Source organism: Trachypithecus francoisi, unplaced genomic scaffold (assembly GCF_009764315.1).
Source record: "Trachypithecus francoisi isolate TF-2019V2 unplaced genomic scaffold, Tfra_2.0 Lachesis_group19, whole genome shotgun sequence".
Taxonomy (NCBI): domain Eukaryota; kingdom Metazoa; phylum Chordata; class Mammalia; order Primates; family Cercopithecidae; genus Trachypithecus; species Trachypithecus francoisi.
In genome coordinates this window covers 15,858,634-15,876,754 of record NW_022681464.1, presented here as the reverse complement: position 1 = coordinate 15,876,754, position 18,121 = coordinate 15,858,634, and positions in this window count along the sequence as shown.

The following is an 18,121-nucleotide window of genomic DNA, read 5'->3' as shown; positions in this document are numbered from 1 at the left end:
ACTAATCAGGAAAAGTTTAAAAAGATGCAGATTTACTGATATCAAGGATAAGACCATGACCATCAATAATGATTCTGCAGTTGCTAAAATAATAAAAAGAATATGCTGATTAACGTTAGGCCAATAAGCAACAATGCAAACTAAATGAACAAATTGCTTGAAAAACATGATAGCAAAGCTCCGTTAAAAAGAAAAGGCAGAGGAGGTAAGCTGATAGCTACATTTCTACTAAAGAAATTGAATTTGTAGTTTAAAATTATATCACAAAGAACAGTTCAGGCCCAGATTTGATTAGCACAATCCACAAAACCTTTACGGGAGATATGGTATCAATGCTATGCAAGCTCATTCAGAAGAAATCAAAACAAAGGAATAATTTTTAATTTATTCTACAAGGCTAGCGTTACCCATTTAGCAAAACCAGGCAAAGACATTACCAGTGAAGTAAAATATAAAGTGATATCCCTCATAAACTCAAGTGAGAAAATTCTAATCAATATTTTAGCAAATCAAAACCAAAAATATGTCAAAACGAGAATAGAGCATGACTGAGTGGGGTTTATTCCAGGAATTTAGTTTGTTAAACATATAAAAAATCAGTCAATATAATTCAGCAAATTCACAAAATAAAAACCTTAAAATATGATTGTTTCAATAGATGCAGACAAGCATTTGATATAATTTAACATCTATAAATGATAACAACTCTCAACATTCTAGAAAGAGAAAAGTTTCCTCTACCTGATAATGACCTTCTATAAAACATACAGCTAACAAAATACAATGTTTAAAGGTTAAAGCTTTTCTCCTGTGATCAGATACACAAAACTAAAATGTCCACCACATCTATTCAACATGTAGCATAAGTTTTATTCCATGCAATAAGGCAAGAAAAATAAATAAAAGGCATCCACATTGGAAAAAAAAACAGCTAAAACTCTTTTTTTTTTCCCAGAAAACTGGTTATCTATGTAGAAAATGTGATGTTACTACATAAAAATTACTAGAACTAATAAATGAAATTAATAAGGTTATGGGAATTAAGATTAATATAAAATTCAGTTGCACTGCTACATACTAGCCATGAAAAAGCAAAAAGAAATGTAAAATACCATATAAAAACATCAAAATATGAAATACTAGGGACAAATCTGATAAAAGATGTGCAACACCACTTTGGAACAGTTTGATAGTTTCTGAAAAAGGTAAACATATACCTATCATTTGATTTACCATTTCCATCCCTAGGCATTTATTCCCGAGAATAAAAAAAAATTCATAGTAAGATTTGTGTATGGATTTTTAAGTAGCTTTAATTTTAATAGGCAAAACTGAAGAAAAAAGAATAACAAGTGTCTACCAACAGATGAATGGGTAAATAAATTATAGCATATTTGTACAATGGGATACCTACTATTCAGTAATAAAAAGAATTAACTGTTGATAAACACTATGACAGAATTCAATCTGAAAATAATTGTGAGTGAAAGAAACCAGACAAGGAATAATGCATATGTTGCTTAATGCCAACTCCATAAAATTCCAGAGAATGCAAACTAATCTAAACTGAAAAAATATAAATCAGTGACTCTCTTAGTATGGAGAGGAGCAGAATGAAATAATTACAAATTATTACAAGAAAATGTTTGAGGGTGATGAATGTGTTAATTGTTTTGGTTATGGTGATGGTTTGAAATATGTATAATATGTTCAAAACTTCCCAAATTGTATTTGCTAACCATGTATAGTTTAGTGTATGACAATTATACCTCAATAAAGCTATGAAAAAAAAAAAAAAAGAAATACACATAGCAGCAGTTGTTATAGTGAGAGAACAAGCGTACTTGAATTCCACAGTAGGATTTCTCCAAAGCGTTGATCACAGAGTTTAGGTTAGTGTTTATGAATTTTATACTGATGACAAATTGTATAGTTGTCTACTTGCTCAAGTACAGGCCAACAAATTGGAATATCGCAAGGATAAAGACAATGATTTCATACATTCACAGCTAAGGTTTTTAAAGGGTGATGTATATAAATCAGTAGCTTGCAATAACAGGTACTAGATACTCTAACATCCAATCTAATGGAGTTGCTTTCCATTGAAGATATTTCCAGTCTTGGAACAGAAGTAAAAAGACTCTGTGTTGAAATGTGTTCTTAAAACACTTCATTTCTATTCTCATGTCATTTGCCAAAACATATAACATTGTTGAATCTGATATCAAGCAGAAAGATAAGGGTAAATATAATGTCACAGGGTGGAACACCATAAATCAAATGGAACAACTTCACACCAACATGCAGAGAAGTATATACACATACACCCACAGTGCATAGCAGAACATGTGTTTAAAACCAATCGCCTCTTTCAATAAAAGCTCGTTACTTACCCAACTTGAAGGGGGAGAAAAACCACAACAGTTTTATCCAATCACAGCAACAGGTTCAAATCCATGATCTTATGATGATTTCTACATCAAACTCAGATGTGGATCTTTTGACTCCAGAGATTTATGTCTCCAAAGTGAGATTATCCAGTCTCTTCAGAAAGGAAATGCATTGTTGAGAAGAGGACATGATAACTGCAATAAACATTCTCATTTGGAAACGGAGTGGAAGATACATAGTTGTCACTGGTCTACAGTGGTGCTGGGTAGAATTATGAGGAAACTCTACCCTGGGCTTTGGGAGTATCCTTAAACCGCTGATATTGCTCTCCCATAAACAGCTGCCCAATCTACAGTTCTTTGGGGATATGTCTTATTGCTGGCTGATAATCTCTCTTACCTTGTAGCTTGCATTTAAACAGTCAGGGAGCCCAATGGTCATTTTCAACCCCAAATATTTCCTATGTCTTTAAGTGATGGTTCTTTTAAAAAACTCATTCTGTTTCCCTATTGTTGGTTGAGAATCTCTCTTAGCTTGAGGCTTACATTTAAAAAGTCAGAGAGCCCCCATGGTCATTTTCAGCTTCAAATATCCAGGATGTCTCTCAGTGGTGACTCTTTTCAAAAACTTGTTCTATTTCTTAACTTTTTGATTCTAGACAATTCTACTTACCAACAGTCACTCCTACCGTTATTTTTGAGATATCCCTTTCTCTTTGTGCACTTCATCGTGTGTACTTTGGTTTGCCAAAGGCCTGCTTAACTTGTTCTTGTTTTGGTGATACCTTGAAGCAGCTTTCAACATTATAATATCCTGAATTCTGGATGTTTTCCAGTCCTTTTTTCTCTCCTTTGTACAATTTGCACATAACCATGTTTTTTTAGATGGAATCTGATTCTGTTTCTCAGGCTGGAGTGCAGTGGCATGATTCTAGCACACTGCAGTCTCAAAGTCCTAGGCTCAAGCGATCCTTCTGCCTCAGCCTCCCAAGTAACTGAGACTACAAGGATATGCCACCGAACTCAGTTATTTATTTATTTATTCATTCATTTTTGTAAAGATGAGGGTCTTACTTTGTTGCCTGGGATAGTCTAGAACTCCTGGGTTCAAGCAGTCCTCCTACCTTGCCCTCTCTAATAACTGGAATTACAGGCATGAGCCACCATGCCCAGCACATAACCACTTTTGTTTATGTGTTTGTTTGTTTGTTAAATCACCTCTATATTTCAGTCATTTGTCAAATATAGCCCATTGCAACCAAAGCATGCTTATAAAATTCCAGTGTCCAGAATTAACTTAGTTCAAATCCAAGTCCATTTGGTACATATCTTGTCGTTCAAGTTATTGCACGGGAGAATTCTGTCAAAACTTTTACTGTTTCCTAACAACGTCTTCAGAAATTGTTTCCATGCCTCTATTACTCTGTCTTGAAAGCAGTGCCACATTTATTAGGGTGTGTCACAACACAGGACCATTCCTTTCCTGGTGTCAATTTATGCAGCAGTAAGCATGGGTTAAGTTATGCCTCTATAGTCAACAGCTCCTAAATGCTTGGGAGTCTACAATAACAAAAGTGTAGTTCTTGCTCTGTTTACATGTTCACTGTCAGTCAGAGGTGGCTGAGTTTCAAAAGGTCTTCACTCATTGGGCAGAGCTATCTCTGTGTATGACATTGCTAGGTTCGCAACTGAGGGAAAAAACGAGTACAATGCAAAGCAGATGCTGTAGTATTTTTCTTATTTTTATTTTCATTATTTATTTATTTAGGTATTTATATACTGAGACGGAGTCTCGCTCTGTCGCCCAGGCTGGAGCACAGTGGCGCCATCTCTCTTCACTGCAAGCTCCGCCTCCTGGGTTCCGGCCATTCTGCTGCCTCAGCCTCCCAAGTAGCTGGGACTACAGGCGCCCGCCACCACGCCCGGCTAATTTTTTGTATTTTTAGTAGATACAGGGTTTCACCATGTTAGCTGGGATGGTCTCAATCTCCTGACCTTGTGATCCACCCACCTCAGCCTCCCAAAGTGCTGGGATTACAGGGGTGAGCCACCATGCCTGGCCTCTTATTTTTATTTTTTAATCTTACTATGCTTCCACTAAGAAGTGCTACAGGCCTCTTCAATTTCCATTTCATTGACTGAAATAGATCATAAAATTTAGCTGGACATCAATGAAAATGTATTCATCCTCCTATGAGAGTGGCAAATCTTTTCAACTACTACCCAATCTAAGGTATTATGGAAAGAGAGAGTGTCATGTGATTGCAATGATAGTATATAAATATAAGCTAGGTTAAAACAATGTAATGTAAACAGTGGAAAAGGTCTTAAGTCAAAACATGTAAGAACTACATTGGTCCCTAAAATCAGCAGGTGTCATATTAGGGCTATTGAGCTAGAAAATATATGAGACTTTGATTAAAGGAAAAGATGATTTGCATTTTTGGAGAAAATGTTATCTGAATAAATCAATATTATAATATCACTTTTCTTGGATTTGGCATTCTAATAATTGACTTCTCACTATCACAGAAATTCTGGCACTTAGAAAATGTCAATATGAGTGCAATTAACACACATTGGCATGCTGTTGTTTTTCCCTAGTGGTTTTCAGGAAGTCTTGGAGATCAGTATAGATCACTGAATATCTATTTGAATAGATTGATATATATTAATTATAAGACAACTGAAATTAGTGTATTGATCGGGTAGAAGTGTTTTTTTTTATCTTCTAGGTAGATTTGGCATCCTGATTGGTGTGATTCTATTCACATATCTAGAATAAGGTCAGTTTGAAAATTCTCTATTTCTTTCTCACTCCATTACCAAATTCTTTTTCTAGTAAAACATAAAGTTAGTATATCATAAATAGCCCAATTACCAAATAAAAAACTGTAGACATTTTCTTAGGATAAGAGGTTTAAATCTAATTTAGTAAGCATAATACATGTTTGGTCTAAATCTGTACATCATTAAAGGTACAGAAAAGCAGCACTAGTTTAAAAAAATATAATCCATTTATGTCAGAATAAAGTCAAAAAATAACTTCTTTCCCTTAAAAAAGAGAACTGTGAGGATGAATAAAGTAACTGAGAAGAATCTGCTGTATTTCATGACCAAGAAGGCTTCAATTGTGCTATTTATTAGTTTACACTGTGACAGCTCTGCCCCCATTTAAAAGGACATAGAACTCATTGTGTAGCACCCCAGAAACGTGAGAACACCAGGAGAAAGAGGGAGCCATCATCAAGAAAACAAACACTGAAATGAATTGCTATTTGTCACCTTTCTCGCTGTTCTGTTGACCCAGAGTCCCCATCTACTCTGAGTGGTTTCACGCACAATTCTTAATAGGGTACAAAAGAAAAAAGCAATGCCTGCATTTTTAGAGTGAGAGAGTCATCCTCCAAAGGTTGCTCCTTAAAAGTAAAGAATTGTAACTCTGTCATCTTTGTGGTCAAATTTCTTTTCCTCTCGGAAATAAAAGAATGTTCTTTGAGTATGATTTTCTTTCTTTCTCATCAGCCATGAGTGATGAAAGACAGATACCAACAAATGATATTAGACTCTCTCTGACTATCCTCAGATCAAAAACTCTAGAGGTAAGTCACTTTGTCAGTCATTTTCCCCCATTAGGACAGAGAGCATAAGGTTTGCATAATTGCTAGTAATCACTGGGAGTATGAAACACCAGCTGATCAGCTATAGTGTGGACATGTTCTGTGGATCAGTGGAAAATGTTAGTAACACTGTCCACATGCTATGATCAATGCATTTATGTCCTCCCTTTTAAAAAGGTGAAGACATGGGAAACTGCTGTCATGTTATACTCTTCCTACACAATAAAGGATGTTAAAAGGTCTCTCACAAGCCAAAACCTTTAACACCTGTGTAATTCATCCATCACATTTTGAATTCAAATTATTGGCAGATCATGAGAAGATGCATGCATGAATGAAATTATTATAGATAACTTCTTTGATTCTACCAGTTATGCTACAATGCCCAACCTATAAGGTAAGGACCCTGTGGATTTAGAACGTGCACGTCGCAAGTCCGTTTCTACACCTGCAGTATGTTGGTTAAATACCCATAGGTTCTAAAGAGCATGGGAGGTGTTATCTTGAACAAGCAATCTCATCATATAGTGCAAGTAGTGAGGTGGTGGTTTTTTTGCTTTTTAGTTTTTTTTTTCATTTTTTACTTTGTTTTGCTTTGTTTTTTAATAGACTGTGGGTTAACGGAGCCACAACTTCTTTTTTGCTGACCAATAGCCATTTCTGACATTTCAGATTGGTTTAGAGGCCATTTTTATGAGCACCAGTTGTATTTAAGCTTAGAAATATAGTTTGGTGAAAACTAAATATATCACCTACAAAATTAATTATAATAACCCATACTGATATCAAACCTAAGATTCAGAACTCATTTATGATATAGTATAACCCAAACAACTCATGAGTCACAGGAATACACAAAGAAGATCTGTCAATTGACACAATCATCATTAAGGATAGTTTACCATTTTGCCGGAGGGGATTTTTTTTTTTTTCTTTCTCTTTTCATTTGTTCTTATGATTGAGGTAAATATCCCTACCCTCAAGTTAAATTATATTTACTTAATGTATCAATTTGGTTGAGTTTCTTTTCTTTGATTAGTAACTCGCCAATTGTTTTACTACATTAACTAAATCAAACTCAGTTGCATAATTAGGTTTTATTAATATCTGACCCATATAGAATGTGGCATTATTAAAGGTTCGAAAAGTCCAAGAATCCTGAGATAGTATAGTAAAACATTTCTATGAGGAGGCAACTAGAGAAATAATTCAGACTCTCATTTTTCATATGAAAATACAGACTCAACACTACTGAATTCTCAGTAACAGAATATATGTTTTAGTTTGTTTCCTTGTATTGATTCTGTTTTTAAAGTATGAGAAAGGGTTTGTGTTAAGTAATTCATTCTCTCTGACTAAGGAATCTGTCTGGATTTAGGAATTATTCTGTGTGTAGGGAAATGGAAAAACAATAAATGTGATCACCCAGGAACTGAACAGGAACTTAGACTCATAGCAGAGAATTGCCGATTAAAAATAGTAAAAAGGAAAAAAAAAATGTTTTAAGTAGCAAACCTATATCACTCTGATTATATTTCAGAGCAGTAATTCTAATGTAAACTCCTATGGAAGAAATACCTGCTAAAGGAGGCAATTCAACTGAGCCTTCTGCTAATTCTCAGAACATTTAATAAATATACATGATTTTCTTAATTTTCGGATTTTCTTCCATATTTCCCCTTTACAGCATTAGAGCTGGCTAGAACTAGTCCACTAACAACAGTTATTTGAATAAAAAAAAAAGTTACAAATGAATATTGCAAGAAAAATGTAGAAAGCACTTGAACAACCTCTTCAACATCCTGTACTCCCTCTCTTGAGAGAAATAGAAGTACCTGCTTGAGATTATATAGTGTATTACTTCATATATAGGTATATGGATATTTTCCGCAAGTAAATATACTTTTACATATAATTATTGATTTTCAAAAATTATAATCAATACAAAGCAATATGATTTCAGGGTATACATATCTAAGTTTTTGAAAGCTTATTAGATTTCATACTATTTCATAATATTCATGTTAGAAATCATATTAGATTTATTCCAGCTTTTCAGGTGTTTAGATACCTAATATTTGTTTTCTAATCCCTATTTCTTCAAATAAGTGGTCCAGGGTAAAACAAACTGAACATGTTTTTGTGAAAATGGCATTTTAATTAAAAGTACCACATATACAGATAGGCATAGTCACACAAGTTCTTCCAAAATAATAAAATTTTCAGGATCAAACTAGTATAAATAATATAGTCAAATTATGATACATTTTGAACAATTATACCTACATTTTTTCTCATTAGAATAACATACTCTGAGCAGTTGATTGGCCACCAAGAAACTGGTTTGAAAGAGAAAAAGATAGAGAGTGAGAAAGCAAGAGAACTATTTGTATGCATGTTAATTTTTATTGTCAATAACATTTATCGCAACGATCCACACTCACAGTCTATACTATTTTACTTTTGAGAAGAATTAGTAGCATATATTAGTACAACTTTCATATATTATAGTTACAAAAATGTGAAAATACATTGTAATTACTCCAATACTGCTTAAAGTAAGTAGACACTGGTCAGCATTTAAAATGTTTCTTGTTTTTCCTTGTAATTCCAAATATCTTCTTGTTATGACATTCATTATTTAAATATATACACATATATATATATTGACACACAAATGTGTGTGTATTCAAGAATATTAATTACCCTTTTCTTCAAATGTCCAAAGATGAAAATTAGACCCTTTCACTTTGCTTGGACAAATTGGCAGAAACTGATCTACATGTAAGAAGCATATATATTAAAATAAAATAAAAAAATTAGCTGACTTGTCCAAAATATGTACTGGTAGGACAACAATTTAACTCAAAACTAGCTAGGAGCCCAAGGTCAATAAAGAAAGACCATTTTATGTTTTAATTTCTTGTTAAAAGTTTGATTTGGCAATTTTCAATACACAATAGAAATAACAGAAAATGCTGACATGTCACTCTTCACTTATACTATTTAATACATAGCAAATTAGTTTGTGATAACCATATTTTGTGATTACATTAGTAATACGTTTTTGAAACTTATTTCCATAGCACAAAAACAGGGAAACAATTAAAAGGATATGTAGTATGTAAGACACACATTTGCATATATATCACATACATGCTTATTCCCACATAACGCAGAAGAACAAGGTTTTATACATTGATACACATCATCTATGCATTTTTATCTTGACATGGAAAAAGACTGGGCCAAAGCTTTCAGAAATCAAATGTGAACTCATTTTGAAATAGCAGCAGTGTTTGAATTTTAAATTAACCTATTTACAATGAAACTATGCCTGCTGATTGCCATCATCTTCAGGAAAATTAACAGTAACGATCATTGGTGTCATAATGCAATTTCCCCGCAAAAATCACATAGGCTTCATTACTGTTTACATAAATTGTCATAAATACCAATTATGGTGGAACATAAAATGTAATGCTCTTTTTTTAATCATAATCAGACAATTGTTCTTCTAATTCATATGCTGGGGGAATAAGGTTATGATTCAACCTTTGTTGTGAAGGAAGTGTTTTGATGGTAGTTAGTTTTCCTCTAAGTGCTGGTTGGCTTCTTGTCAAATCATTCAACTCTCCGTTTGGATTATGTAGTCCTTGTTTCTGTTCAGTGTGCCCTCTAATATACTAGGAAGAACATGGAGGCGTGCTAATGGCAGATGAGGGAGATATACACTGAAAGTGTCCTCTAGACGTCAGCCGAGAGGTGGCTTCCGGTGGGATTTATAACAACATTTGGTGTAATTACGTCGAAGCCCCCATAAAGGAATAATGCAATAACAGACCTGTTAGAGAAGCACATTTGCTGTACCAATTCCAGCTTCCACCATAGGTCAGCAGAACAAATAGCTGGTAAAGGCAATGCCCTGTTAAATGGCTAATTTTCCAAACAAATAAGAGTTAAGTTGCTGGCAGGGGAATGGAGGAAAAGGCCAGAAGGAAGAGATTCAGTATTTTTATCATTTTGGTCTCTAGGAAGGAGTAAATCAGCTAGAAAGGTTACTCAGACAGAGAGTCAGAGCAAGGGACAATACCCACTGAGGACAAAAGCCCTTCCTTTGCTTTCTGTAACATACCATACAAAGCCAAGAATCACACCATTTGGGTCCTGTTTTATCGCATCATAGCACTCTTTGTACTTGCTCTTCTTTTGACCTTTGTTCTTGACTTATTTACTCCTAAAACTTAAAAACAAAGTCTGAATACATTTCCCACTCTTCTGATTCAGAACAGTCTTTAAACATTAAAATCAGAAGAAAATCACTCCCCCGATTCTTTGAACCATGGTATCCATGCGTATTGGTGGCCACATGCAATTACATGTGTCTAGGAGCTATGGTGGGTTTGATCTGCATCCCCTCTCCACACTTCCAGATTGGTCATTCGGTGCTATCTTAATGAACCCTGGCAATTTGTCCTTGTGTTACCCGATTCTATCCTATTTGATTAAAGCAAGCTGTAGTGATAAGTCCAGTTACGTTTTATGAAACAAAATTGGGACTCTTGATCTAAGAAGAAAATAAAAAAACTGGCAGGGATTTCATCTGTGGGAGAAATCAAAGTAGAATAAACAGAAATGTAATAAAATTAGCCGCTGTTGTTTCATTGTGTAAGCTAGGGGAATGCTAAAGGTAAACAAATGGCATCAGCAGGGAGGAGAAAATGAGACTTTTACTTTTTTCCATCTTTCATAATCTCATGCATTATCGGTAACAGGGTGAGACGTTTTAATAGGGTGTGATCATCATTAAAAGGCAGATATTTATCTTATCACAGTGCATTAAACTCCCAGAAGGGAGTGGGAAAAAAGGGAGAGTGAATGACTCTCATGAACTATTTAACGAAACACTAAGATTGTAGCTTTTCTTGTTTGTCTTTAAAAAGCACAACAATCTGATATTGGACAAAACTGGTTCCAAACACACCCAGGCTGTACCCGGCGCCTGTGCATTTTGAGAAGTCTCTTCTGTGTTCTGACTTTGTTTAATAATTTCTAATTATGTTCTACAACACAAAATTAAATATTTCTATCTCCATTGTGTGTACTTATTCATGAGCTGGGCATTAATCGTAAAACAATGTATCTTGTTATTTATTTATACCAGATGTGAGTATTTATGTTGCTCTGTTCAGGGTTTCTAGCTAGGTCTTTATTTGTATACTGAGCTGCCTGTTTTTGCATGAAAATGGTTTCTGAGCTCTGGAGTTCATCTCCACTCTTGTGTTTAAAACAACAACAACAACAACTTTTTTTAAGGGAGAGAATTTATGAATAACTAAGAGATTTCTGCTGTGGCTCCCCAGGTCTCTGATCAGCAGGGCAGCCAGAATATGTTTTGGGGACCAAGAAAATCCAATTTGGGATTTGTTTCACAGTTTACAATGCTGGTTTCTTGCAAACAAAAGCTGCCTGGGCCATGGAGAGCTTTGCTTCTGAAATATATTTGCATAGTGTTAATTTTCTACTTATTTATTAACTTTTTAAAATGTATGAGTTTGTTTGGGTGGTGGGGGATGGAAGTGATGCCAGTGTATCTTTCTGTGTCTGCCTCCATGAAATCTAACTTAGTCAATGGCTGTAAGAACCCACTGATAGATATTTTCTTAAAGGATATTTTATGTTTGCCATTTTATTAGCATAATTGGCATATAGCAAACTTAACCTAGGAGTAAAAGTTTTCTTTCTATGCTGTTTTCCTCCTAATTCCCCTCCTAGGGCCACTAGTTTTATCAATTACCATGTGTTCTTTAATAGACATTTTAGATCCGTAAACACCCACACAGACACAGACACATATATATCCCCTTTTAAGGCAAATTTCAGTATACTCTCCTGCACTTTATTTTTAATTTGATATTTTATCTTGGAATTGTTCCATATCAAGATATAGAGCATGTTCTCATTATTTTTTTACAGCTGTAGAGCATATCACTGTATGGATATACGTAAAGTATTTAATAAAAGACTGTATTTTATTCCTCATCTTAAATCAGCTGAACACAGCACAGTTATTGCCTCAGAAGACTTTTCAAGAAGTATTTGCTGATCCACACAGAAGGAGCAACTGGCTAGTGCACAATGATCTAACGGCATGGTTCTTTGTCAGTGTGAGTTGGTGAACAGATAAACATGACTTGTTCTTAAGTACTGTGCTTAAGAGTAAAGGATGACTGATTTAACTATTTTCAACACGGAGTAATATATTAGTCTCTAAAGAGTATTTACTCCCATAGCATAGGTAACTGCAAAACTGGGTAAAGCACCTACATTTTTTGCCATAATGCAGAGGCTCCACAACAGGGAACCCACCAAATGACTATAGCCTGCAGGCATGTTTTGTTTTGATCAATTAAAATGTCTTTGAAGTAGCTGACACCATTTGCTAATTTAGAAATTTAACATTAAAAAAACATATCTATAGCTGTAGCTTTTGTTGAAAAGTCTGACAATCTAGCAGAAGTTGGCCTGCCTTTCTTCATAGCAACAGCTTCTGGGGCTGAGTAGCACCGCCATCTTTAGACAAGAACATGAGTGCCAGGGTTCTCCCAGATCTGCCTTGGCCAGTTTAGCTCATTACCTGCCTTGACCCAGTAGATATTTAAGTTTGCCGTAGCTGGGCTGACGTATAAAAATCCATACATAACCTTACGAGATGGAGCAGGGAGTCCCTTTTTGGGGATCTGCATGCCCCCCACTTTCCCAGGCATGGAAATAAAATAAAATCTTGAGTTTCTTCAAGGGAAGCTAGCCATGAAAAGTACATAAATAACTTGTTATGCAAGAAAGTAATACCTAAAACAATAGCCAAGGAGTAGGGTCCAGAGATGTTTGGTTTTCCTATTGAAATTAAAGATAATATCTTAACATATGTCTCTGAGTTATCTTTCAGAAACTGGATTTCCCCACCAAGGACCCCACCACATATATCCAGATCTGCTAGCACGCAGACCTCAGATAAGGAGGAACTGAAGACTGAACTCTGACCATTGTTCTTTGTTCTAAATTTCTTCCGGTGGGGCTTGGAGAGAATCACACCCCAGGGCCAGTCAACATTTTTTTTTCTTCTGCTGAATCCACATTTTTAAGCAAAGCTTCTCTTCCTTAACCAATTGCAAATCAGAAAACCTTTGAATCCACTGACAACCTTAAGTCCCTGCTTCAAGATATCCAGTCCTTAGGCCAAAACCAATGTGTAACAGCTGTGTGTTGGTTTACAATTTTCTCTCCTGAATTTGACCTCAGCCTTTAAAAACTTTTGCCTGCAGGCCATCAGAGAGGTCAGGATTTAAACAACAGCTGCCTGCTCCTGCTTGGTTGGCACCCTGTAACTTAATGCCTTCCTTTCTGTCACTGCAAAAGCCTCAGTGTGGATATCTGGTATCACTGTGCTGGACAAGTAGATCCCAGTTCAGTTCTATAAGAGAGTTAACCATCAAGATCTAATCCCGTATAGGAATAGTGCCCCAATAACTAATGATTATTATATTAGGCAAGGTAATGTAGGAATACTGGAGGATTTGTAGTACCAAACCAACATGATATTTGAAAGAAAATATTGTACTTCTAGTTTCTGGTCCAGTATGTAAAGAGCTTGGAAGCTTTCACTCTTTCCTAAAAACAAATAAAATGCTGAACAAAGTTAAAACCAACAACCTTCTCAGATCTGTCAGAGAATTGAGATCACAGAGCAAACTGCTGCTCCCAAAATGGAGAGACAGACAGATACAGTGAATCACAACTTATGAAAGCTGTAACCCCCAATCAGAACCCTTCACAGGAACCAGTACCAGGGTAGAAAAATCTAAATTGTAATTGACAAATTGCTGCAGGCTCAGTGTAAACAAGTGTGAGAGTTTGAAAGTCCCAGATACAGAAACGGGAGGAAAGGGGGCAATCTTAGTGAGGAAGGCCCACTTTTGTGAGTTTTATCTCTAGAAGCTCTGCTAGTTCTCACAGACAAGATTGGAGAAAAAGCCCCTTGTTCTTTCTGCAGAAGGGCAAATGTAATCATTTTGAAATAAGTCACAGCATTTCATTGTTAATAAGATCTGTTCGCAAGAGAAATTATTTACCAGAGCTTAACCTATTGGGGTTTTATCAGAGCCTAACTCACCTGGGAGAAGGGAAATATATAAATCCAACCTCCTTTAGATATTCAGCCCCACCTAGGGGTGAGAAAAGAACCCAAACCAACACACACAAACAAAAAAACTGAGAAGCTTTCACAAAGTTCACAGCCCAGGGGTACAGGCTCACTAAAAGACTAACACCTAGTCAGAGGACTCTAGGTTGCTTCCTCATACCTCATACCTTAGTAACTTCATCACTAAAGACCTATTTCCTGCAGTTCCTTTTACCAGTACATGATGTCCAGCTTCCAACAAATAATTATGAAACATACTCAAAGGCAAAAAACACAGTTTGAAGAGACAGAACAAGTGCCAGAACCAGATTCAGGTATGAAAGAAATGTTGATGTTACCATTCTATGAATTTAAAATATGTGTAACTAATAATGCTAAGGGCATTTATGAAGAAAGATATTGCTCAGTAATCTGGAAATTTATAAACTGAATAGGCAACCCACATCCCATTATCTTATGTACTGTGCATTTTTTATTGAGTTTGGATATCAAAATATCTTACTCACCATGGAGGGAAAGGAAGGTGTGAGAATAGGGAAGGCGAAGAGTTATTTAAGGCTGAGCAAAGACAAACATTATCCCAGAATGTGAGGGTCCTGAGGCAGGGCAGGCCTCCTGAGGACTCCTGACAAAATTATTCTATTACGTGCAAGGCAGATCTAGATATGACATCTGCTATCTGAGGTCCATGATGGGAGAAAACTCAGGCTTTCAGCCACAGGAATTGTAATATACACCTTATCCCATTCCTCTGGTAGCTCACTTCCCTTTTCTTCACTTAAACCTCATAGGTCTATATGAAGATTTACCACCTGGACTCCATGCTCTTTGAAATATCACAGAATACAGGGATTCTACATGCCAAGGGAAGGCTCTATTTATTTTCACATAGCTTAAATGCTGAGATTTGAGTTTTCCAGATGACAATCCCCCAAATTAAATACCTTGTGATCCTTGTCCCCTGCCAGTCAGCTCTCCAAAGAAAGGGCACCATACATTGCACATCTGCCATATCTGTGTTCTTATAGCTTCACTCTTCCGGGGAAGAGGGTGAGAAAAGAGCCCATCCTGGTACTCACCATTAATTTTACTCTAGAAATGGAATACAGGTGAGTAAAAACTCATCACATTTTAAAAGACAGATCAAAATATCTCAGGTGCTTTCAGTTCTGGCATCTTTTGCTAGTAAAGAGCTCAATATTAATCAGGCTGTGAGGACCAGCACTATCAAAAGGAACACCATCCAACACTACACAATAAATCAGCTTAGTTCTGGAAGGGAGACAGTTCATAGAGGGGCTTTTTTTTTTTTTTTTGAGATGGAGTCTCGCTCCATTGCCCAGGCTGGAGTGCAATGGCATGATCTCTGCTCACTGCAACCTCTGCCTCCTGGGTTCAAGTGTTTCTTCCGCCTCAGCCTCCTGAGTAGCTGGGATTACAGGCACCTGCCATCATACCTGGCTAGTTTTTATATTTTTGTAGAGATAGGGTTTCACCATGTTGGCTGGACTGGTCTCGAACTCCTGACCTTGGGTGATCTGCCCACCTCAGCCTCCCAAAGTGCTGGGATTACAGGTGTGAGTCACCACACCAGCCAAACCACCATGGCCGGCCAAGGGGCTTTTACCTCCAAGTCTCTGGTTTGATTCCAGATATAACTAGACGGACCAAATGTCACTCTAATTAGACAGCAATAAAGTTCCATAGCAAAATTAATTCCACAGTTTGAACTCACTTCAAGGGGACATTTGTCTTCATTATGGGACATGTGTATTTGGGGGTTGGCAGGCATTTCTGCTTTAAAGAAGCCCAAGCTATAATGAGCGTGAAGATGGAAACCTTTGCCTAGTGCTGAATGCCTGGAGTTTGCTCTGAAAAAGGAGCCTCGGCCTCTAGCTGCCACTAGGCCAGGCCTGGCCACCCTTTCAGACTTCTGTCCTGTAATTGTTTGAAGAGAAGATAGCAAAGAAAAACAGCCCTGACAGATTGTAGAGGTGACAAAGTTCCTGAAAATTAGGCCAGCTAATTTGGTAAAAGTCTATTATTGCTGAAAATCTCCCAAAGTTTCACACTTTCCCCTTTTCTATCTCTTATCTTCTGTTTTTAATTGAAATACACAATTCTGTAGAGGTTATAGCCAATTGAGTCAATAGCAGATCAAAAGCTTAGGCATGACGCTTATTTTGGTCATGCATAATACTTTTTTTTTTTTCATTCCTGAAGGCTCCTTCAGGGTTCATCCCCTCCTTAGGGTGATGGCTTTCATGGGATGTGGTATCTTGGTCTTCTAGAGAATTTTAGGGTAACTAAATCATTCGTGTCCAACAGCTGCAGGAAGATGGACTCTGGAGCTTCCTTCCCTCGCTCCCCTCTTCTTCTATTCTTCCACTTTCAGGGTTAGAATTTAGGTGAATGCATTTCCTATCCTTTTTCAGACATGCAGCATGTTGGGACAACCAAGTAGAAGCCAGACATGGAGAGAGAAGAGAGAATGAAAGGTATCCGAGATGGTGACATGTCCCAGAAGGCTGTGATTCAGCTAACTTGCAGTGAATGAAAAACAATAGGAAGCAGAGAGCCAAGTTGTTATCATATGACCCTCCGATACGGCATTTTTCTCTGTCTCTGAAATAGAAATAATATCTGGTGTGTTGCTATCAGAGAATTCTAGTAAGAAAGAAATGCATTATAATTTGTGTATGTGTTGGGGAAATGCTTTAAAAAGCCAACAGACCAACCACGCCCTACAATTAAAACAATATAAGTATAGAAAACTGAAATGTACAAATAAATTCAGGAGGTGAAGGGAAGAATATAAAAACTGAGGTTGTTTTCACCTGGATAGAGATATAGATAGAGAGATAGCTATAGATGATATAGCTTAGATTTAGTTGTAGATAGATTGATATAGACATATTCCACCTCACCAAAGTGTTGGAGATGCCAGGTGGCATGGCCAAACCTGACAAGTGTACAGGCTCTAAAGCCAGACTTCAGAATTCAAACCCTTCCTCTCCTGTGAAGCATTGAACAAGTTATTGTTTCTTAGATCATTGTCTGTGAAACTGTGATTGTACTGGTCGGATTCAATAAATAATTTCAGGTAAAGCGTTTGGAACAGTGCCTGGGCCTACTAAGGACACAATTGGTATTAGATATTCTCTTTTCCTCAAGTAAGTCTCATGTATTCCTGCCTCAATATTTTTTTATCTTACTCCCTTCCGTTTGAAAACTTCCTCTGCCCTGTGTATATGAAACGGATGCTTTCTTCATTTCCATTAGGTTTAGCAGGGTTTCCCCGACCTATCAAACATATAGTGGTGTCTCTCCTCTATGAATGCTTAAGGATATTCATTGATGATTCCCTAGAGGGACCGTAATTATATAATACTTTGGGGAATGATTTTATTGTTGTTTATTATTTTCTAGGAAGTAGCATCAACAACAGAACTAACTTAAACCTAAGAATCAACTGACAAGACATTAAGCTGATCATTCATCACCCTCAGGAACCTCGTTTAACCTTTCTGAGCTTCATTGCATTAACTTGTAAGTAAAGATAATAACGATAATACGTCCTACTTTACAATTTTGAGGCTTTTTGGAAGGAAAATCTGTGAAAGTTCCTGATAACCAGGAAAATTGATTTACTACACTTATATGTGTTCTGGTCTATCCAAATTAAATATAATGTCTTTAAGCAAAGAAGCGTTCTAGAGCATATGACAGAATATTTTGTACCTTGGATTCTCAATTAATATCCACTGATTGTTTGTTAAGTTGAATTAATATGCTAGAGAGGAGAGATGCAAATTGAATATGGCTTCATGGCATGCATGAGAACAATTAGAAGAGACACAGAGTAGTCAAGGAATATGAAAGGTGTCCCAAAATCTCAAGGAAAAGCC